Raw genomic sequence first — 24752 nt, forward strand, 5'->3', positions numbered from 1 at the left:
CTGGAAAATCAATGTGATCGAAACCCCACTTCCTAGTATGAGCCATGCGGAGCCAACTTTGGGGGAGTGCATTTCTCCGTATAAACAGTCATCCCCTCCATCAGTTAGACTCATCCAGGGCCCACCTACATTATATTCATCTGGGATGCTTGTCAATAATGTAGATTCTTGGACCCCATCCCAGACTCACAAATAGAATCTCTCAGGGCTCAGCTTTTCTAACAAGTGCCCCCGGAGAACTCTCAGGCCTGCTAAGTTTGAGAAAGGACTGTTGAGCTAGAGGAACCCAGACTTCTCATCTTGGTGATCAGATAGTTACTATCATACTTACCATCTTATCTGTGGCTGGAATGCTCATCTATCCTGCAGTGCCCTTCTGCATCTCCTCTTAGCCCTGAGTTCAGCCTCCTATTTAGACAAAAGCAAAATGAATTATGCTTCTTCTGAGAAGCTCTGAAGATGTCCCCAAGATCAACTTGCTCTTGATAATAGTAAATATCATTCTAATTAGTTAAGAACACATGATCTGAACCATATGGATGGGGTATTCCTTAATTACATAGTATGGATTAAATATGAAAGAGGGTGATGCTTGCCAAGTGGTTTTGGCATTCTCACTGGATACAGCAGAAAAAGTGGACAGTAAAACACTCTAGTCTTCAAACAGGGCCTGTTTCAGTTCTAAATCAATGTGAAAATCAAAAGGCCATGAAACCAAAGTTTCATAAGAATTTGAGACAGGTTGATTCGTTGTTTGTTCAGCATCAAATTATTTTCAGTAGCCCTCCTCAATGTTTTACCAGCATCACCTTGAGAGCGTCTAGTTAGCTGTCTGTGGGTGGATGGATGGGTACGTGTGTATGTGTTTTCTGAGCTCTGTTCTTCCAGCCAGCTCCTCCAGCCTGCCCTTCCCAAATCAAAACCAGACCATGACATGTTTTTGGGAGGCAGCTGTCACAAATCAGGCTGAGCAAACAGGCGGGGCACCGTCTAGAAGATAAAGTCTCTGTGTTCCAACACAAAATTACTAAGAAAAAACCTCATGTTTTCTTTGGTACAAAAACTTTTAACAGCTTAAAAATGTCATGCTGAACTCCCCATCCACTAAGTAAAGATATAGGACATATTTCTTCCATTTTTTTTTTTTTTTTTTTCCCCGCTCTGTTCTGGAAAATCCTCTTTCTCAGCTCTCACCCACCCAAGGTTTTGGTGTTCCAGTTTGCAGACTGTCCAGCCCCCGTCTTCCCTTTTCTCTGTTAGCTTCCCCATGTACAAGAAGTGGAGGGAAAAACAGGCTCATTATACTCCTTGCACAAAGGAGTAGAAACCGTCCTTCTGTGCATTCCTGTTCTCTGGACCTTTCCTGGGAACAAATCCTTCACTCTCAGCTGTGCTACGTCTGAGGGATTCTCATTTCTTGAAGTTAAGCATCTTACCCAGTCAGATCTGCCTTCCTGAGTGTGTTATCCATCCAAAGACACCTGTGAGGACTTATTTTTTATTCTAATATTGTGCTTTTGGTGCTAGCATCCATAGAAAGGATTCTGTAACTGCCCTGGACTGCTCCCCTGGCTGGAGCAGAGTTTTGACTGCTGCCTTTCAAAACGGAGGCGCTGATTTTAGAAGGGCAGAAAAGTCCATTTCAGGTTTTACTTGTGTCTTTTCCTGGAGAGCAGATTAAGCTCAGAGCTGGAAGGGAAATGAGAGAACAGCCTAGAACAACTCATCCTTTTTCTTTCTTTCTTTGTGTTTGGATCCTGGGTCCTGGGGAAAAGATCAGGGGGAGAGTGGTGGGGAATTCCCGTTGCCTGAGCTGCACATTCGTGGACAAACACTGACTCAGGGTGAGCGTGATGGTCTAGATGAGTGGCTCTCAACGGGGGCAGGTGGAGGTGGGGAGGGTGGGGATTTTGTCACCCAGGGGACATTTGGCAATATTTGGAAACAGTTTTATTTGTCACATCTTGGGGTGCAGGGTGTTCATGGCTGCTAGTGGATAGAGAGCCAGGGTCGTACTGCTAAACATGTCCAGTGCACATGAGAGCACCTCCCCTCCCAGAAACTTTTTTAATTGTTGCTTGGAGGATGATGGCTTTCCAGCGTTGTGCTGGTGTATGCTGTACAACCACGTGAATCAGCTGTATGTATACGTATAACCCCCCACAACTTCTCGAGCCTCCCTCGCACCGCACCCCCCACCACCACCAATCCAACCCCTCTAGGTCATCAAAGAGCACCAACCCAGCAAAGAATTTTCTGGCCCCATGAGTCAGTAGTGCCAGAGTTGAGAAAGCCTGGTTTAGACATTGGGAATTCATTCAGAAAGCATCAGCCTCCATCAAAGCCTCTCAGAGCCACATCTGAGGAGGTCATGATGTCACATGGCAGGTAGTGGGTCTGCCTGGCCTGGCATTTCAGAAGGCCCCTCTGCAGCTGAAAGAACCCTTTCTGCTTGTTGGTCTGATCCCAGCCACACCACAGAGAGTGGGTTACTGTTTCAGGATCAGTCCAACTTGGTTGAAACTCCCATCACCGCTCTAGCTGCATGGCCTCAGACAAATGGCTTCAATCTCTCAGCTTCCTAGAGAACAAATGTAAATTTCTGCCACGTGGGGCTGTGGTGGAATGGGAGGTAATATTCAGAAAGCACTTAACTGCATGCCTGGCACTTGGCCGTCTCAATATTTGAGAGTTATTATTACTCTTATTATTAGGTGCCCCAGAGCGCCAACCTCCTGTCTCTTTCCTTTTAACTCTGTCTCAGCCTGTTGCTCACTTACCAGGGAGAAGGAAGATTGCAGAAACTCAGACCTCATGATCACAGACAGGGATGGAGGGAGAGGGCCTGGATCCATGGATGAGCCTGAGGTCTGGCGGTTCTATAGGTGTCAGAGATCCAGACCACGCTGGTGCCCACAGTTGGGGAGCTCTGTGGCTTGGATTTTCAGGAATGTTTGCAGCTAGAAAGATGAGCCCCTTGCTCCGGGTCTTGATGTCCCACCTTGTCTGAGCTGAAAAAAGCTACGGGAATCTGAGGCCTAAGTATGCCCATATAACACCTCTTAGTGGTAATGGAGCCTGGCCTCCCTGTGTAAGGACGCTAGACTGTCAGCTCCTAGGCTTGAGCCTCTCCCTTGCTAATCGCCCCCTCTCCCCAGTACCAATTAACTTTTCAGACAATTCTCATTTGCTGCAATTTAGAAGAGTTAATTTGTTGTTTGAGTCTGTGGATGAGCGATCTCTGGGCCCTGAGTTTAGGAAGACAGTCGGGGGGTGGGGAGTCCCAACAATAGAAATTTTCCATTGAGATCATTATCGGCCTTGGAGACTCACTGACTAGTGAAGTCTGGCTCTTAGCTGCAGATCTGTTTTGAGTTCAAGCCCCTCGGCAGGGAGACAAATTCCAGCCTGCCCGGAGGTTCTCATAAAGGTCTCCCTGAAGCACCCCAGACGTCACCATTTTTTAAAAATTGCAATTGCAGTTGATTTCCAATGTTGTCAAAATTGCTGCTGTCCAGCAGAGTAACTCAGTTACACGTATATGTGTTCTTTTTCATACTCTCTTCCATTGTGAGTTATCACAGGATATTAGATAGAGTTCCCAGGTCTCACCATTCTTAAGTGAACCGTGGATGGCCAGGCTTTCTGTCCCTGAGCATTTTACCTTGTGGCCCTTTCTGCTCAGGATGAGGGCAGCCCAGGAAACAGATGGCTTCCCCTGTCTTCTTCTGCCCTCTGAAGCTGTTTATTGTGGGGACTTTAGTCAGCTCATGTGGGTGATGCATCTTTATCTGTCAGTATTGTATGGAACACAGCAGCTTGGAGGACATTTGTATTCCAGCTTTTCTCTGAGCCCCAGGACTGCTGCAGAAGGAGCATTGTAAATATCCTTAGTGGGTGTTCAGAAGTTCCGCCCCCACCCGTTGTCATCCGGTAGCTGAACCCAAAGCCCTCCTGGGAGCTGTAAAAATCATTCACTCTCATCCCAGACCCTAATCCTGCATATGTTAGTGGGACAAACTGTATAAGATGCCCTGTCATCCTTTATGGTAACCCCCTGCAAAACACGTCTCTAATGCACTGGTTTTCTCGAGTTGCCATTTCTATTTATTTACAGAGTTGTCATTTCAAAGGGAGCCATGCTCGTGTGTCTCCCTCATCCACTCACAGTCCCAACAATCCTGTTTTTTATCCATCTTCTATACCAGAGTTTGATATGAGATTTTTTTTTTTCTTTTTGAAACAAAAAGAATGAGGAAAAGAAAGACATTTTAAACATGTTGGCTCTGACTTGTTTTATGGTCATTTATTCAACAAATACTTATTGGGTGCTCCCGCGTGCCAGGCACTCTGTTCATTGCCAAGTGTACGCTGGTGAATAAATCAGACTCAGTCCCTGTGTGGGTCAGGGCCCCAGCGGGAAACAGATGGCACAGGAAAGGGTAATTAAAGGAAGCCTAATGAAGGAGGCCACTGGGTAGTAACTGAGGCCTTAGGCAGAGAACCTCAGCCAATGTTCAGCCTGGCAGAGGGAGCCAGGGTGATAAGCACCATGCTACCCTCTGATTTCCTACTGGGAATCAACCCCAACCAGAAGCCCAAGAGTAAGAGAGCCAGCCATTGATGCAGCTTTGTGGGAGAGCAGGGTGGAGATGGTTATAATTGTAGCAGGGAATGTATAAGCACACACTAAGGCGGATTATGGTATGTGGTATGAAGGACATGAGCAGGGTAGAGATCTGAGAGAATATTGAGGATTAACAACATTAGAAAGATTGTCATGGAAGCTGTCTGAAGTGGTGTTTAAGCTAAGAATTGGATAAGAACTTGACCTTGCATAGGAAGGGAGGAGGAGAGGAAGAAGATGAAAGGCTTAAGAAATAGCATGTGCAAAGGCCCTGAGGCAAGAGAGAGCTTTACAGTTCTGGTAACTGGAAAGCAGGCCAGTGTGCTAAGAGTGTAGTTGTCGAGGGGAGAGCTATACTTAGAGCTATGAAGCACTCACATTTTATTGCTGGCTCAAATTGAGCCTCTTGGAATCCCTCTGAGAACACTGTCCTGGTCCCTTTTCAGTGGAGTGTGTAAGTAGGAAGAAGTCAGATGACTTGCAGAGTAGGTTGGGGAAGCAAAGGCAAGAGTAAGGCCAAAAATATCGTGCGTGTTGGGGAGTGTGAGGGGAGAACTTGTCATTTGAAAACAAAAATGTTTTGGGGGGAGAAAAAGTCTGTGAACTGTTTCTGTTGATCTTTGGGTTGCTGTAGCTTATTTTTGCCTTTTGGTGCTGATTTCTGGCTTGGTCATCTGCTGGATTTCATATACATAGTGTATTTGAATTTCACCCCTGGTATCCTGTCTTAGCCAAGCAAGTAATATATAAATCTGATTAAAGCAAAGCCTTTCCTGAAGTAAACAGTAAGCCCTGAAAACATGTAGCTAAACATATGATTCACAAGTCTCCTTCTTTTGTTGCACGAATTAGCCAGTTTGGGCCATAGGGAACAGACTCTAGGGCTCTTAGGACAGATGCATTGGTCCTTAGGAAGAAAGGTGGATATTTCCTGGGTGGATGTTACAATAGTTACAGAAGGCTTTCTTCCAGCCTCCAGAGATCTGAATCCTTCCTCGTTTCCTCAAAATGTCTTCCTACAGTGAAGCGCCAGGAGTTCAACAAGATTTTCCATTGTAGGGAGGAAATCATGTGACTTTGTCCTCCTAGAATCTCAGCACCATGATAGGAGATGAGACCAAGTAGGTTCACAGTTTAGGACAGTTCAGTGACTAGTGCCCAAGGCTCATCCTTAAAAATCTCAGGAACCATCACACATTTGTTTAGGGCCCTTGGTGGTCATGGACTTAGTTCTCATTAACAAGGAAAGGGAGCCAGTACCTCATGGGAATTCCTATCTCAAGCTCAGAGGTACCAAGTGAATACTTAACACTGTTTTAAAGAGAATGGTCACCAGGCCTTCTCCATCTCTTTTAAGAGAGAGTTTCATTGGGCACCTACTGGAAAGATGGAAGATAGTGCCAGTGAAATAGTAATAAGCGATCTAAGAAAGAAACAAGTTTTTATTTCAGTCAAGTTGAAGGTTTTAACCTGGGAACAGCCTCTTAGAAGGCTCCAAGAACTCTCCCACCCATTAGAGGGCTACATATAGTTCTAGAAGTTTTTGAGACAGAGGGGGCTCTACATGAAATGACATGTTACTGACAGTTTGTACAACCTAGATCTGTAAGTATGAAGCGGTAGGCCACTGTGACCCTTCACAAGATCAAGAAGGAATATCTTTTTTTGTTTCTGGATATATATTTTATTTCTTGTGGACAGTGGTGACTAAATCCCACTCACTCCATAAAAGAATGTTATCCTTCAAGGAGCTGTCTTGGTGGTGATGGGAGAATGCTGCTCTTCACGGTTGAGGAGGTATTTCTGCCGGTGAGGGAGGTGTGATTGATGCCTAATGTACAATGGAGGAGAGAGGTTCAGAGGGCAGAAGAAGAAAAAAATTAAGTGCTTTTTTTTGGGTGGGGCGCATGCTGCATGGCATGTGGGATCTTAGTTCCCCAGCCAGGGATCGAACCCATGTCCCCTGCATTGGAAGTGCTGAGTCCTTCCAGACCACTTGGGCCACCAAGGAAGTCTGAAGAAAAATTTTTATGTTCAAATTTTTCTTATCTGGCCACAAAATATGAATTTTATTTCACAGTAGACACTATAATCTTTACACAGTGGTTCTCAATCTTTACCACATATGAAATCATCTGGGGAATATAAAAGAATACAGATGCCTGGACCCCACCCCTAAGAGTTCAGTTTAACTAGTCTGAGGTTTGTCCTAGGCCAAGGGATGTTTTAAGACTTCCCGTAATTCTACCAGGCAGATGAGCTTGAGAAGCAGTGTATTAAGGCAAATCCAAATTCTTCAGCAGGTGCATTTATTTCTGGCTTCTGGGATGATTTATGAGTGGTTCTGCTTCTGGTGCCCTAGTTTGGTCTGTTTTCTTTCTGTCTGTGAAGTAGCACACATCCTAAGGGAGAGAGCACTCATTTCTGAGCATACAGGATGCTCTCTGGTAATATCTTTGCTCTGCCACATCCTGCCCAAAAGCATCTAGAAATTGCCATTAAGGTGATGGTCTCAAGGGTCGAATAAGCCCCTATTTAGAGTTCTTGGCTTGGACTGTTAGCAGTTCTGTGACCTTGGACAAATTACCTAAACTCTTTGAGTCTGAATTTCCTCATCTACAACAACCCTTTCAGAGAGTTAAATGAGAAAGCACTGAATACAATTCCTGAGCTCAGTCGCTCAGTTGTGTCTGACTCTTTGTGACCCCATAGACTGTAGCCCGCCAGGCTTCTCCATCCATGGGATTTCCCAGGCAAGTATACTGGAGGGGGTTACCATTTCCTTCTCCAAATACAATTTCTGAATCATAGTAAACACTCAAAAACATTTGCAGTTTTCATCAGCAGAGATGCACAAAACTCTCAGGATAGATGCATTCTGATTTTGTCATAGCTAAGGACTAACCCAGGAAAATCAAATGAATGACAGTAAAGAACAACAGCAATGCTTATTGCTTTTATTCCCATCTTGGAGATGGGGAACCCAAAGATCAGAGAGTTCAAGGTCACGTGGCTCATGACTGGGCCCGTGGGGATGAGAGCAGGTTTGCCAGGCTCAACTTTCCACCACCATTTCATATTGCTCTCCATAAAGCTCTTGAAAGAAGAGGGGCCTCCTGGTGATATCGGCCCTTAATCTGGCTGAGAAAAGGAAGTTGACACAAAGCTCAGGTTTTTCTCCGATGGGAAGGGTTCTCCAGAGAGGTATCAGCCAGTGAAGCCAGAGTGGGCAGGGTCGGCCGACTGCCACAGGCACCTGGAAAAATCCTCTTCCTCACCCTTTCATTGTTGGCTTCCCTTCCTCACAGCTGTCTAGCCCATATGCCACCACACAGGAGCCAGGGCGCCTGCCTGGGCTCAGCCTAGACAACCTCGGCAGCTGCCATGGCAAGCTTGGGGCGACCGGCTGTGCCCGGTGGGTCCCCCCCTTCCTCTTGCTCACTGCTGTTCTGTGCTCTGGTAGAACCACGATCCTCTGCATCTTGCTTTCAGTAGTGGTTCTGCTACTGAGCCAGTGTATCTCACAGCGAGCCCGCTTTTTAACAAAATGACAGGAGACTTTTACACCCCACCCCACCCCCGCTTCCGATTCTTTGTGCCTCTCCTCTCTCGTCCAGATGCTGTCCTCTTTACATCCCCAGGATCTACTGTCATCGATAGAGCTGAGGTCCTTTAAGTGGGACACTGTGTTAACCACTCAGGTAGACGTTTCTTGGTTAATCTTTGTAATGGTGCTGTGAAGCAGACGTCTTGTGTCCTTTCTGTTTCACAGATAAGGAATCCGAGACTTACAACATGTTCAGAGCCACAGTACAGCCAGCAGCTTGAACCAAGGTCTCAACACTTGAGTCCTGTGTGTTTAGTCATAATCCCATGGTTCTCTACCAAGATCTTCCCCCCCCCGGAGTGGGGAGTGGGGGACATTTGTCAATGTCTGGAGACCTCTTGAGTTGTCACAAGAGAAGGTAGGATGCTCCTGGCATGTAGTGGATAGAGATCAAGGATGCTGCCAAATATCTCACAGGGCACAGTCCTACCCCCACAACAGAGCATGATCTGACCCCCAAGGTCAGAAAGCGCCAAGGTTGAGAATCTCTGCCACAGCCCTAAACTGAGCTACATTTTCTTAGTTCATACTATGAAAATGATGGTTAATACGGTGTTAGAATGCTGACTGTGCTTTGTAAAGTACTCCCGCCCCTCCTCACCCTCTGTCTCTCCCCGGGTTGGGCAGAGCACAGCCTCTTCACTCCCCGCTTTAATAATCCCTGGGTTTGACTTTGTCAAGAATTCACTGCATCACTTTGGCAGCAGAGGTTGAATCTGTCTTCCTAAGTTTCCTTCCACCTTTGCAGAAGTTCATGGATATGCTAGACCAGCTTCAGGAACGCAGTGGCTCCAGATGTGGAGAAAGCAGGTGGGTTCTCTCAGACCACCCAGGCCTTCTGCTTCCCCTTCTCCTCTGTCTGCTCCTCCCCTTCCACCACCACCAACACCTCTCTTCTCTGTTGAGGGTTCCACTTTAATCGGTATCTGCGGTCCTCATTCTAAGTCTGAGGGGAAAACCCCAAATCACAGAACAGGACCAAGAGAGAGAGAGTAGGTCAGGATTCTAGGTTTGCCATCTCTGGCTATCTTCAGCATCCTGGCCTGGTGTGGCTCAGGCAGGACCCCCAGGGCCTGTGGGCACTGCTGCCACAGCCTCAGGAGGGAGGGCATAGCCTATGGTGAGCTGGGCAGGTAGGAGGTGGCTTTCTACCTGGCCTTGGGAAGACACGCTCGGTTGAGAGCTTAAGCCTTCAGTCAGGCTAATGCGGATTTGAATGCTGCTTGCTGTGTGATCTGGAGGACTGATTCTTGCCAACCCTAGATTTCTTTGCTGAAAAATGAGAAGGACTATACCCACTGTCCAGGGTTGATGAGATTTGAATGAGGTTAAACATGTGAAATTGTTGAGTACCATGCCTTGCCCATAATAGATATCCAAAAAGGCACCTCTTGTGAAATCCTCAGTGGATACAGACTGACAGAGGACAAGCCACAGAGGTGGGGCGGGGAGGGCACATGGACAGTGGTCTTAGGGATAGTAGTCATGGTAATGATGGCATTCATTACTGAATAGCTGCTATGGGATGAGGGCTATGCCTATGCATTAACTCACTGTGTACGGGTCTGTTCTTATTCCCTATTGTAGCCCCCACAACAGTTCTCCTCTTCACTCTTCCTTGGCTTGTTTTTGTCTGCAGCACTTAACACTATTTGGTGTAGTAAATATTTTAATGCTTAGTTTTTTGTCATTCTCAACTAGTGGAATGGAAGCTGCATGCAGGCAGAGACTTCATATGGTTTGGTTTTTTGCTGCTGTTGCCCCAGCAGCTGAAAGTGCCTGGCAGCTGAAGCACAGTAGGCATTTGGTAAATCTGACACGTGGTAGGCATTCCTGAAATATGATGCTGAAAGAAAGAGTCTCCATTTTACAGATGAGAAAACAGAGGCTTAGAGAAATTAAGAGATTTGCCCAAGATCAAATGGCTCATGAGAGGCGGCTGGAGTCCTGAGCCTTTGTGAGCAGACTGCCTCATAAAGCAGTGTTTGGCCGGTGGTGATGACCACAGATAAATGTCTATGGGGCCCATACTTAAAACCAGGTACAAAGGCAGCAGGTGCTTTGCTTGGGTTCAGAACTTCCAGGTCGAGGTGTGGGTGGAGATGGATGGTTTGAAATCTGAAACCACCTGTCCTTCTCACGTGAGCTCCAGGTATTTTCAGTTGCAAACAGCTCTGAATAACTTAGCACAGGATTTGGGGAGAAACTTATTTTCTTGTCCCTTCTCACTGTGTTCCAGAAATTACAGATTTGTATTTAATACCCCTGTCTCCAGCTTTGTTTCAGCCCCAGAGAAAGCGCACCTGGCTTCTGGATCTCCTGGGAGATAGGCTAACGTAAAGGGGGTAGGCTGCCAACTTTCTCCATGGAATTTTATAAGCTTCTCTAATTACAAACAATTCTTTTTTTTTTTTTTTAAGTTGCACAATTACAGAAATGTGTATTATGTAAGTTGAAGTTGTTCCATCAGTTCTCCTCCCACCACAACCATTGGGTGAATAGTCCTTTGGTATTTATCTCTGGGCATACACTGACAGATACAAACAAAAAAGTCATTGTGCTGTTTTGCAGTTTATTGTTGATTTAAATATTTAATTTATTTATGTATTTATTTTGGCTGCCCCGGGTGTTAGTTGCAGCCTTAGGATCTTTTTATTTGTACAGCGTGTAGGATCTTTCATTGTGGCATGCAAAGACTTAGTTGTGGCATGTGGGATCTGGTTCCCTGACCAGGGATAGAACCTACATTCAGGGCAGGGAGTGCTAGCCACTGGACCAGCAGGGAAGTCCATATTGTAGTTTTTTTCTTTTATTTTTTATACTTAACAGTATACCTTGTTCATCTTTCTTTGTTGGTCTTTGTAGCTCTAACTCATCTGAACCTATATGGTATCTCATGGTATGATTACAGTATCATCCTTTTACTATATCCTCTATTGCTGGACACTTGGTTTTTTTGCAAGTTTATACTGGCACAATTTGTTTTCCAGTAAAAATCTTTTTACTTACGTCTGTGTGCTTATTCACGTTTTCCAGTAGCATGAATTCCTTGGGGATTTCAGGATCAAGAAAGTTATGTAGATGCTACCACATTGCCCTCTTGGGTTGTGTAACTTTGCCCTTAGAAGACTAGGGGCCCTGAGATGGTCCCTTGGTAGGACCAAATCCTGCTTGAGGACAGGCGCTGTACATCAGGCTCAGAGCGGTCACCTACTTGCTCTGATATTCAGGTGTTTTTCATGCTCAGAGAGCAGGGAGGGACCTGCTCTGATGGCCCAAGAGTTGGAGACAGACCAAGTAAAATCCCTCCCTCTCTACCAGCCTCCAGCATCCTGATGGGTTTCTCGGGTACCAGCCATCTGAACAGTTTCCAGGGGAGCTGGGTTGCCATCTACCCTGTCTGGGTTGGGGAATTAAGTCATCAGTCTTCAGCAGCCAAGATCTGGCGGGAAAGGTAACACAAACTGTCCTGGAAATGGTGTATCTGACAGTGACCCGGCTCTTGGCAGGTCACAGAATCCTCGCACCTTCCTTGGCGCTGGCACAACCAAATTACATAACAGGCAGCTTTTCAGACTCTGAAGTCCAAGGTTGCTGGCGAGTTAGTGGAGCTGGTGCCGGGATCTGTTTACATGTTCACAGTCATATGACTTCAAAGCAGTGGGGTTTTGGGGGTTTTTTTGGTGTTTTGTAATTTTAAAGGCATCAAAATTAATTGAAGAGCTTGTTAGAAATGCACATTCTTGAGCCTCCCTCCTAGAAATTCTGATGCAGTAGATCTGGGATGAGCCCCCCAGGTAAATATGACCCAGGTGGTGCCAGGACCACACTGTATTTTAACATGAGCCTTGTCTGTTCAGTTAGGACTTTCTAGGGGCAGAGTCAGGCTCCAGGTACCACGTGATTCATTTACGGGCTGGTGATAGATTTAGAACAGTGAAAGATGACCAAGTTCACACATCTTGGGTTTAGTCTCTCTCTCACTTCCCTGGTAGCTCAGCTGGTAAAGAATCCGTCTGCAGTGCAGGAGACCCTGGTTTGATTCCTGGGTCGGAAAGATCTCCTAGAGAAGGGATAGACTACTCACTACAGTATTCTTTGGCTTCCCTGGTGGCTCAGACAGTAAAGAAATCCGCCTGCAAGGCAAGAGACCTCAGTTTGATCCCTGGGTTGGGAAGATCCCTTGGAGAAAGGGACGGCTGCCCACTCTAGCATTCTGGCCTTGAGGATTCCTATACGGTCACAAAAAGTCAGACATGACTGAGCAACTTTCACTTTCACTTTTCTTTTGTTTCTGCCAACAAACTATACCCCTAAATATTTCCTGACTACTTAGGAATCATCTAATTATTTTCATTGATAACCCCTCTGGCAGCATCCCATCAACTCCTCTTGCTTCCCTTTTACCCCCTTGATTAGAACTTACCTTTCTCCTACACACCATTCCCTCGGGAATCAGGTGCTGCCTTGGTCCCTATCCACTAATCCATACTGATCTGATCATGAGCAGTGTCTCTCTCAGATCATGGAATCAAAATCACAGATTCTCACAGAAGTGGGTGAAGGGGATCAAAAGATACAGACTTATAAAGAAAATAAGTCATGGAGATACAATGTACAGCACTGTGACTCTAGTTAATAATACTGTATTGTATACTTGGAAGTTGCTGAGAAATCTGTAAGCAGGTCAAGAAGCAACAGTTAGAACTGGATGTGTAACAACAGATTGGTTCCAAATCGGGAAAGGAGTATGTCAGGGCTGTATATTGTCACCCTGCTTATTTAACTTATGCGGAGTACATCATGGGACATGCCAGGCTCGATGAAGCACAAGCTGGAATCAAGATTGCTGGAGAAATATCAATAACCTCAGATACACAGATGACACCACCTTTATGGCAGAAAGCGAAGAAGAACTATAGAGCGTCTTGATGAAAGTGAAAGAGGAGAGTGGAAAAAGTTGGCTTAAAGCTCAACAGTCAGAAAACTAAGATCATGGCATCCAGTCCCATCACTTCATGGTAAATAGATGGGGAAACAATGAAAACAGTGACAGACTATTTTTTGGGGCTCCAAAGTCACTGCAGATGTTGACTGCAGCCATGAAATTAAAAGATGCTTACTCCTTGGAAGAAAAGCTATGACCAACCTAGACAGCATATTAAAAAGCAGAGACATTACTTTACCAACAAAGCTCTGTCTAGTCAAACCTATGGTTTTTCCAGTAGTCATGTATGGATGTGAGAATTGGACTATAAAGAAAGCCGAGCACCCAAGGATTGATGCTTTTGAACTATGGTGTTGGAGAAGACTCTTTAGAGTCCCTTGGACTGGAAGGAGATCCAACCAGTCCATCCTAAAGGAAATTCATCCTGAGTATTCATTGGAAGGACTGATGCTGAAGCTGAAACTCCAATACTTTGGCCACCTGATGTGAAGAACTGATTCATTTGAAAAGACCCTGATGCTGGGGAAGGTTGAAGGCGGGAGGAGAAGGGGATGACAGAGGATGAGATGGTTGGATGGCATCACCAACACAATGGACATGAGTTTGAGGAAGCTCTGGGAGTTGGTGATGGACAGGGAGGCCTGGCGTGCTGCAATCCATGGGGTCACAGAGTCAGACACAACTGAGTGACTGAACTGAGAGAGTAGATCTTAAGAGTTCTCATCACAAGAAAAACAAGTCACTATGTATGGTGATGAATGTTAACTAGAATTACTGTAGGGATCATTTTGCAGTGTACACAAATATTGAGCCATTTTGTTGTACACCTGAAACTAATATGATCTGTCAATTATATCTTAACTGGAAAAAAAAATCTTTTGTAGTACCTAAAAAAAACTTGCAGACTCTCAGCTGGGAGGAGTTTGGAGAATCTCTGGTGGAGGTTCAGAGGAAGAGGTAAGGTTCAGAGAGAAGGGATTTATTCAAGATCCTTTTGGTCTTTGCAATAAAGTTGGGACTGGACTCCAGTTCCTTTGCTTTCCAGACCAGTGAAAAGTTCATAGTAAGCAAAGTTCATAATCAGCATATAATCCATGGAATTTCGCAAAGGAAAATTAAAGATTGGGCTAAGGTGGGGGGAGAGTGGCTTGTCCTGTGGGTGAGGGTCTAGGGCACGTGGCCTCAGTAGTTGGGGAGCACAGGCTTACCTGCCCTGCAGCGTGTGCAGTCTTCCCAGAACAGGAGTCAAAGCTGTGTCTCCTGCATTGGCAGGCAGATTCTTTACCACTGAGCCACCAGGGAAGTCCCCTCTCCCTCTTCTGTGGGTTCTCTGGCTCCCGAGCCAGAGGTCTGATGTGCAGTTGCAGCTCAACGAATCATCACACTCAGGGCACCTCTTTCCAGATCAAGCAATGCCCTAGAAAGTCCCTTAGCCCATCCCTCCTCTCCAAAGTACACTGTGTCCTGACTTCCAACAGCTTGTATGAGTTTGGGCTAGTTTTTAATTTCCGATAAATGGCATCATACTATGCATATTCTTTTGTGTCTGGCATCTTTTACTTTATGAGATTCATGCGTGCTGTTGCATATAGCAGCAATTCCTGTTTATACTGGAGAAAAATACCCATAAATGAAAGAATTTTACAAGTGCTGCTTCTGGTTCCAAGCTCTTTCATATTGATGGATTTTTACTTCTCTTTGCCTCCTGTCCCTCCAGGAGAGTGGAGGGACTCCTGCCATATTCCTGCTACTCATAAAAATAAAAGGCAGGAGATCAAAGACCAGTTCTAAAATAGCTCCTGTGTGACATTGGGCATATTATTCCAACTTTCTGTTATCCACTCAAAAAATTATGCAACAACTCCTGTTGTTCAGTTGCTCACTCCTGTCCAACTCTTTGCGACCCCAGGCTTCCTTGTCCTTCACTGTCTCCTGCAGTTTGCTCAGATTCATGTCCATTGAGTCAGTGATGCTATTTAATCTCGTTCTCTGCTGCCCCCTTCTCTTTTGGCCTTCAATCTTTCCCAGCATCAGGGTCTTTTCCAGTGAGTTGACTCTTCACATCAGGTGACCAAAGTATTGGAGCTTTAGCATCAGTCCTTACAAAGAATATTCAGGATTGATTTCCTTTAGAATTAACTAGTTTGATCTCCTTACAGTCCAAGGGACTCTCAAGAGTCTTCCCTAGCACCACAGATCAAAAGCATCAATTCTTCGTCACTCAGCCTTTTGTATGGTCCAACTCTCACATCCATAACAATTCCTAGGAACTTTCTCTATGACAATACACAGAATAATGCTTTTAATAGTGACAAATATGGGATGAAGACAATGAGAGTATGCCATCTTATTTCTCTGGGCCGGCACTGTTCTCAGGACTTTGTGTGTTAACACACTTAACACTCACCTTCCTGCTAATGAGGTAGATTCTACTACTATTCCCACTTTACAGCTGGGAGAACTTTACAGCATGGAGCTGCCCAGGGTCTCATGGTGGAGCCATAGCTGTAAGGGACAGAGCTGGATGCAGTCTGCGAAGCCAGTGCTTTTCTCCACCGCCCTCTGCTCCTTCTGGGCGTTTCCTCAGTGCTGCCCGCAAGCATGGGCAGGATGCTCTCAAACCCCCAATGACCTAGAAGAAGCCCCCTCTGGTTCCTGGTCACCCCCTGGCCTGGTGCCCGCTGCTCTCCTCTTGCTCACTGTGCTCTAGCCCTTCTGTCACTTCTCAGAGCACCTGGAACTTTCTCTGGTACAAAATATTCTCATTCCTCTGCCTAGAATACTTCCCCCACCAAACTCTTGGTTTGACTGGCTCCTTCGCTTCCTCTATGTCGGACCCTCATTATCACCAACACAGGGCTCTCCGCCAGCACTCTGTCTAGGGAGGACCAGTCTTTAATTCTGCATCTAAGCCTCGCATTTCTTCCTTGCCTCCTAATGACTTGTAATAGCTGTAACGGTGTGTGATTCAGTCAATCTGCTTTTCCTGTACGGTGGAATATTCCTGTGAGGTGCTGTCTGAGAGGGCCTTGTTCACAGTAGCACTCACAGTGCCCAGCAGCGGCAGGGCTTCAGCAAAAACCCTTTTGAAGAAACCATGTGAGTTTCTGGTCCCTGGCTGCCCGCTCTCTACCACAAGGGAGCCGTTTTGCTTCTGCCTCCCGTGGAGTCAAGTGTTTCCTGAACAAATACTCCAGTGTGGTCTGCTTGGTGACTGGGGCTGATGGCTTCTGGAAAGCAGTAAGGGGCCAGTGTGAGCTCAGAGCAAACGCCAGCTAGTCATCATCAACTGGTTCAAATTTTCTGCTCATCTTTTCAGTTAGCCATCGGCTTTGTGGCCACACAGCCACCACAATCCCCCACGGAGCTGAGGAGGAGTGAAAATTGACCCCACATGTTTCAAAGAGTGCTGTCTCCTGATTTTCCCCTTCGCTACCTTTAATGCGTCTGTCTGTTATGGGGGTGAGTGTATCAGAAAGTTAATGCACAAGTGAGCAGGTAGAAGGCTAGCGACTTCCAGTCCAAGCCCATGTTTTGATCTTGATCAGGCTCGTCCTGGTTGACTATACTGGGTCTGTCAGATCTGAGACTTGACTCAAGTCCTATTGTGATGCTGGTCACTTCCGGACCACACTGGTTCAAAGGCTTGTTCCTCCCATAGTGCTGTCCACTGGGAAAGCCAGAATTAGTCATGGCCTTCTCTGGGACCAGCTGGTCTTCGATTTCGGGACCAGTTTCCCTGTGCATCAGGAATGAGGAAGTGACCCGCTCTCCCCTCCCCTCCCCCATAGCAGCTGATAAAGGAAATTGTTTCAAGTCTCCCTGGTACCATGGAAACAGATGGCAGACGCGTGGCCTGTGTACACTTACAACCTGCTGGTCACTTGGGACCTGCTCGATGGGCAGACCACCAAGGGAAGAAAGGAAGGTGTGCCCAGGGCTCGAGATTTCAAAGCTTCAAATGGGGGAGGGAGGTAAGACAGCCAAGGCCTGGAGCTCAGGGAACTCCTGAAACCCACCCAGGGAAGGACAGGCTGTCAGGAGTAGGTTTGTTGAGAGGAGTTTAGAGAGAAAACAGCTTGGCAGTTCCCTGATTTGGGAGACACTCCGCCTGGGGGAACACATTCTTCCCTCTTCAGAAAGTGGGTGTGTCTGCCCTGCCTGGTGGTCAGGCTTAACCCCGCTGCTCCCAAAGTGTCAAGGACTAGTCCTCCTCAGTCTGCCATCAGCTGCAGCTCCAGAATTAAAAGTGTTTGAGCAGCGTTTCTCCGTGGAGCTGAGTTCGTCCTCGAGACTGGGATGGTAAAGAATCTGTCCACAATGCAGGAGACCTGGGTTCAATCTGGGAGATTGAAGACCTGGGAGAGCCCCTGGAGAACGGAATGGCTACCCATTCCTGTATTCTTGCCTGGAGAATTCCATGGACAGAAGAGCCTGGTGGGCTACAGTCCATGGGGTTGCAAAGAATCAGACGCAGCCGAGCGACTAACACTTTGCACACTTTTCTCCATCGGGCTGTTTGTCCCCCAGGGTAGATTTGGCATTGTCTGGACACAGTTCGAGTTGTCGAAAGTGGAGTGGGGAGGGTGCTTTAGGCACCTAGGGCAGATGCTGCTTAACCTCCCACAATGCATGAGGCAGCGCCCCACCCCCCCTACCCCCGCCCCAGCACAGAGAATCATTCTGCCCCAGATGCAAATACTGCCAAGGTTGAGAAACCCTGGATCAGTGTCTCTGAAGGTATGGGCTTTTCTGGAGTAGAAGCTCCTGTAGTTGCAAGGAAGGATTGCCCTTGAAGTGCTGTCACAAGCCAGGCAGTGCTTCTCTAACCCTCAAGGGCATGAGAATCGGCACCAGAGGATCTTGTGTGAATGCAGATTCCGATTCTACAAGTCTGGATTGGCTGCTATTGTCCCTGGTCCGCAGATCACATTTGGAAGAGCAAGCGGTTTTGAGTGCATTCATAATCTCCCCCTCCTTCCCTTCTCACTCTCCCTGTCTCTCCATCCCTGTTCCCCCAGCCTTCCCTGTCGTACTCTGTTCAAACCCTGTCACCTGGGAACATGTGGTGGTTAAACCGCACTGCCCAGATGACAGAGTCTCTCTAGCTGTTGCCAGTTTGAGGTTCAGGGTGTTGATGAAATCAGTCGACTTAGCTGGTTAAAAAAGAACCCAAGGGACCTGAGCAGACTACTCCCCAACACACACACTTAAGCAAGATGGTACCCCAAAGGCATTTTTTGCATGGTCTCAGACACTTAGCCTAGACAGAGCCCTTGACTTCGGGGATGCTCACACATGATACAGTTTCTCAGACTTTCCCGTTTTAAACCAGAGGTTGAAACTATTTCTAGAAAGGGCCAGATAAAAAGTATTATAAGCTTTGCAGGGCATGTAGTCTCGGTCACAGCGACTCACTCCTGCCACTGTAACAAGGAAGCAGCCATAGACAGCATGCAAATGACTAAGTGTAGTTGGTTTCCAATAAATCTTTATTTACAGAAATAAGTACATAGTGAGCTGGATTTAGCCCCTGAGCCATAGTTTGCAAGTCCCTATTCTAAACAGTTCCTTTTTCTTCACGTTTCTGCTTCAGAGAAAAAAGAAAGAAGAAAAAAAATCTGGAAAACCTAAATCACCAGTATGGGTTGTAAATAGAGGGCAAAAATGAGTAGATATTCTTTCTTTTACTGCATCAAAATGTGAATGCATCCTTCAAGTGGGCAGAACCATAATTTTCTCCCTATGCCAGTTGTTTTTTCTTTGTGGTTTTGTTTTCATTTTGTTTTTGCTGGGGTTGAGAGGGATTAGAAAGGGCAATAAATAAGGAACAGCAAGAGGTACCAAAAGAACTGCCAGTGCGTTTAAGTCTGCATTTTCTTTTTTCTGTGCTTCATCGAATACTTTCTACCCTTAGGATCAGTGGAGGGAGGGGGCACCACAAAGATTGCCTTTCTCTTCCATCAGGCCCAAAGCTTTCTTTGAAGGTATTGATTTTTTGCATCGTCACTGGCTTCTGTTAAAACCTCCTGTTTGCAGTGAGGGGGCATTGCTTGGACAGAAACGCTTGAGTGTGGCTTAAAGCGCCTGGCTGCATTTTCCAGTTGACAGTTTAACCGTAGGGAACCGCAGGCTAAATTCAATACTGACCTCTCTTTGTTGGGGCACGTCTTGTGGGACCTGAGGGAAACCCACAGCCCCTGCGGTGTGTGGACGTTTCTTTTGCTCCTGGCCATACTCACCCCAGGGATAAAGATAAATCGCAGCGTTTAACTCCCCAGTCACCATCTAGAGCTTCTCACAAAGGTTGCTTTATTTGGAGAGGAAAAAACTCTCTCTGTTAATAAGACAGGGTGCCGCCGGAGGGGAAAGCGACTTGGCATCTGTGTCTCTGGCTGTGTGCTGGGATCTTCTGCCAGGGTCTCCAGGACTTGCTGGGACCCTGACAATGCCAGTGTTAAGTGTGGGGTCAGACCGTGGATTTCCGCTGGAGCTCTGGGGAGCTCTGAGTGCAGTTTCTGCCTCCTGTACACATACGCATAGCTGTGCTCATTCACACACACGCACGCACGCACGCGCACACACAGAGTCATGGCTTGGGCAGCAAAAAAAAGTACATTTATTGCAGGAGAACTGAGGGGCATCAAGAGCCCCATTCAAGTAGATTGTACTGATGTGCTTTAAAAAAAAATACACACACATTTCCCTTCTTTTTAAAGCTATTTTTAAACATTATTTTTGACTGCACTGGGTCTTTGTTGTGACGCACGGGCTTCTCACTGAGTGGCTTCTCCTGTGGTAGAACACAGGCTGTATGGCACGTGGGCTCAGTTGCCCCGTGGCATGTGGGATCTCCCAGAGCAGAACCCATGTCCTCTGCATTGGCAAGTGGACTCTTAACCATTGGACCACCAGGGAAGTCCTGATGTGCATTGTTCTGACACTGAGTCTCATGCTACATGGAGAGTGTGCGCTCTTTCATGGGGAACTTTTAGGCCTTGTTTACTTTCTTCCCATGCATCGAACACCAGGTGCTGAGATCGGGGCTAGAAAGCAGGAACCAGCTCTGGCCCTCTTGATGCTTATAGGCTGGTCATATAGAGATGGACAGAGAATCAAAACTACACAAATTTATGGCAGTTGTGACAAGGCTTAAAAATGACATTTTTCTCAGCTAATCATCACCACAGCTTGTGAACTCAGGTACTGTGTTATGCCCATTTTACAGATGCATCTCAAGAGGTCTCAAAGTTGACCCAAGTCCCCTCTCCAGTTCTGCTCAGAATTGGTTCTCGAGTTGCCTCTTCATTGAAATATGAATCTATTCACACACAGTACAGTCTCAGAAATGCATGACTTTGGGGCTTATAAGAGGCAGGTTCAGGAAAACAGCATACAGTATTTGCTAGATTATTTCTCCTGACCCTAATTTCATTCCAGGGCTTGAGTAGAAAGCCCAGCAAAAAACATCACACCCTCCTCCATAGCTTTTGTTTCTCAGTGTGATTTTTGAAGAATTTTTTTTCCTTCCTTACATTTATCTGCTCAGGCTAGTCATTCATCATCTTGCATTGCTCTCCTCTCCTCTCCGCCTTTGGATTGGGGAGGTTCTGGAAGTGATTAGGCTGTTGTAAATCAGCTTTTATGATGTGCACGTCACCGATAAGCAGTGCGGAAAGCAGGAGTCAGAGAACTCTACTCCTCTTGCCCTGACAATTATCCCAGTAATGACATTTAAATTTTTTTAAAAAGTGACTGAAAAGTACGATGCTTGGCAGAATAGTTGCTCAGTAGGCATATCCAGTGTTTAAATTGGGCTCTTTAATGAGAACACTGCATTATATTTACACCGTTTTATTGAGTTACAACACATATAAGGTAAAGCAAACTAACATTTAAACTGCACTTCAAGAAATTTTTCCATGTGCATTCTTTTATAATCATCACCCAGATCTAGGTGGAGAACATTCCTGTGCCTTGAATATCTCCCTTGCACCCCCACCCATTCTTCTGACCTCTCCACCGCAGACAGCCTCAGCCTCTTCTTGAACTTCACATAAATGGACTTGTACTGCGTGGACCCTTGAGCCTGTGGGCATTTTCTATGACGTTCATCCATGTTGTCCAGTGTACATATTCACTCTCATTGTGTAATATTCTATTATAGCATGGTTTTTCAACCGGGGTAGTATTGACATTGGGGGCTGGATAATTCCTGGCTGTGGGGACTGTCCTGTGCGTTATAGGGTGTTCAGCAGCATCTCTCTGCTGCTGCTGCTGCTAAGTCACTTCAATCATGTTCAACTCAGCAACCCCACAGACTGTAGCCCAACAGTCTCCTCTGTCCATGGTATTCTCCAGGCAAGAATACTGGAGTTGGTTGCCATGCCCTCCTCCAGGGGATCTTCCTGACCCAGAGATCAAACCTGAGTCTCTTACGTCTCCTGCGTTGGCAGGAGGTTCTTTACTACTAGTGCACCTGGGAAGCCCCAGTAGTGTCCCCTATCCCTAGTAATTTCCCCTAGAATTGAAAACCATTGCATCATATCACTGTACTAGAATTTTAGGAAACTTTTTATATGGAAATTACTTCAAACTTGCTGAACAGCTGCAAAAATAGAACAAACAATACCCATAATGTATTTACCTAGATTTTTAACAGTTTACCCATTTGGTTTATTATTTGCACTGTCTTGCACACACACATCGGAGAAGGCAATGGCACCCCACTCCAGTACTCTTGCCTGGAAAATCCCATGGACGGAGGAGCCTGGTAGGCTGCAGTCCATGGGGTCGCTGAGAGTCGGGCACGACTGAGCGACCTCACTTTCACTTTTCACTTTCATGCATTGGAGAAGGAAAGTCAACCCACTCCAGTATTCTTGCCTGGAGAATCCCAGGGACAGAGGAGCCTGGCGGGCTGCTGTCTATGGGGTCGCACAGAGTCGGACACGACTGAAGTGACTTAGCAGCAGCAGCAGCAGCAGCACACACACATACACACACACACACACACACATACACACACACACAATGTATTTCTGAACCACTTGATAGCAAGTTGCACCTATCTTGGCCATTTACTACCGTATACTTCCATGTGTATTTCCCAAGAATAAGTTTCTTCTCAAACATGATCCCAATTATTAGTTAACCACAGAAAATTTAACATAATGCATTGATCAGTTGGCCCTATGTCCCAATTTTTGCCATTTAGGAGAAATAATCCATTACAGTGTTTATTTTTGCTTCAGTGCAGATTCCAGTCCAGGATTAGGGATTGTGTATAGTTGCTGTGATTCCTTAAGATCCTTTAGTCTAGAATGTTGACTCAGTCTTTGTCTTTTATGATACTGGATTTTCTTTAAAAAAGAAAAAAAAACAAACAGTGCTTTTTGTTCTTCATAGAATAGTCCTCACGTGGGGCTTATCTGGTCTTTCCTCCTGCATCCATTCAGGGTGTGTGCGTTCTTGATGGAACACTGCAGCAGTAGTGTGTCCTCCTTCAACCACCCCATCGGGAGGGGCATGATGGTGATGGAAACTCATTGGTAATGGAGGTAGTCAACAGTGTTGCCTGATTTCTCCTCTGCAGAGTTACTTAATTTTGCCTTACAGAGGATAAGCAATATGTGGGGAAACATTGACACCGTGCAAGTATCCTGCTCTCCAAGCAAAGTTTACCCAAGTTGAGCAGATTTCACATCTTGCATGAGCCAGTCTTTACCTATAATAGTTAGAAAATGATGATCTTCCAAATCCAGTACTCTTTCTGTATGTGCACCCCATTCTGTTGTACACAAAACCCACTCTTTCCCCCATTTATTTATTGGTGTTTTTATTTGTTATCAGTATGGATTCAGGAATTCTAATTTTTCCAGTGGTTTATAAATCATTACAGTTTTAATGCTCAAATTGCTCAGCTTTAGCTGGTGGGATCCCTTTGAAGTTGGGACCTGTGTTCTTCTGAAAACCTCCCCCCTTCATTTTTCAGTCTTAAACACTTCCTTACCTTTCAGTACATAACAAGATGTTCCACGCTCATCTTTGTCCTTCCTTTCTCCAATCCTGGAATTATCCATTTCTTCAAAAAATTCCTGTCTAAATCCTTATAATGGGGAATGTAGAAAATACCACAATTTATTTATCCTTTCTCCTGTTAACTGACATTTAAATTGTTTCTGGTTCTGGACTAATATAAAGAAAGCTTCACTTAATACCCTTGTGCATTTTTTGGACCCATAAACTGATTTCCATTGGGCATGTAATCAGGAGTGGCAATGGAAAGTTACAGAACAACAAGGACAGGGAACTGTATTCAGTATCTTACAGTAACCTGCATTGGAAAAGAATTATATATTAGAATATATAATTTATATATATCTGTATATATGTGAAGAGTCTAGAAAGAATTTATATATATATGAAACAATATTTAACAGAATCACTTTGCTAAACACCTGAATCATTGTAAATCAATTATGCTACAGTTTAATAAATAAATAAATAAAAAGGAACCATAGAATCTCCACTCTGGTTATATACCCAACAGAAATGAGTACACTAAGATCACCAAAAAAAGTAACACAAGTATTTAAAGCAACTGATTCATAATTCATATATATACATGCACACACATACATATATGTATGTATATTTAGTTTTGGGCTTCCCAGGTGGCTCAGTGGTAAAGAATTTGCCTGCCAATGCAAGAGACTCAGGATTGATCCCTGGGTTGGCAGGATCCCCTGGAGAAGGAAATGGCAACCCACGCTAGTATTCTTGCCTGGGAAATACCATGGACAGAGGAGCCTGGCGGGCTACAGTCAATAGTGTCACAAAAGAGTCGGACATGACTTTGCAACTAAAATACCAACAACATATTTAGCTTTAGTAGGTATTGCTTCCCAGTGGCATTCATGGTAAAGAACCTAACTGCTAGTGCAGCAGACTGAAGAGATGTGGGTTCGATCCCTGGGTCGGGAAGATCTCCTGGAGAAGGAAATGGCAACCCACTCCAGTATTCTTGCCTGGGAATCCCAGGGACAGAGGAGCCTGGCGGGCTACAGTCCTTGGGGTTGCAAAAAGTCGGACGTGACTGAGCGCGCGCGTGCACGCACACACACACACACACACACACTGCTAAGTAGTGTTTCACAGTGCTCATAACATTAGTTTTGTGCGGGGAGAGAAAGTCGTTGGCCCCAGTAGGTGGGGAGGAGTAATCAGTGGGAGGGGTTATAATGGGCCAGTGCAATTCAAAGACATGTCGCCTGTGACCAGAAATGACAGAATTGCTGTTCTTTTTCATTGATAATGATCAAGAAATGCTGAGATTTTGCCACCTGGTCCATTCTTAAACTGCTTTTTTTTAGAAAGAGTGCTGTTTTTAAATGGACAAAATGTAAATTACTCTAGTCAAGAATCTCCTCCTACCTTCAAATTGCTTTTAGTCTCAATGATGGCAGTGACAGCACGTCAGGATTGCAGGGCTCCTGCTGTTCGAGAGCATTAGGATCACTGCTTGCCCCCATCCCCACCCGAGTCCTACTGACATCTCTGACTGCTAG

General features: G+C 45.7%; 1 protein-coding gene across 3 annotated transcripts in view; it reads left to right on the forward strand.

Moving 5' to 3' along the window:
* The window catches only part of PRICKLE2 (prickle planar cell polarity protein 2), a 349584-nt gene that overhangs the window by 317795 nt on the left and 7037 nt on the right, over window positions 1-24752 (forward strand). The window lies entirely within an intron of this gene.

The sequence above is a fragment of the Bos javanicus genome, chromosome 22, assembly GCF_032452875.1.
Source record: "Bos javanicus breed banteng chromosome 22, ARS-OSU_banteng_1.0, whole genome shotgun sequence".
In the NCBI taxonomy this organism is placed as follows: domain Eukaryota; kingdom Metazoa; phylum Chordata; class Mammalia; order Artiodactyla; family Bovidae; genus Bos; species Bos javanicus.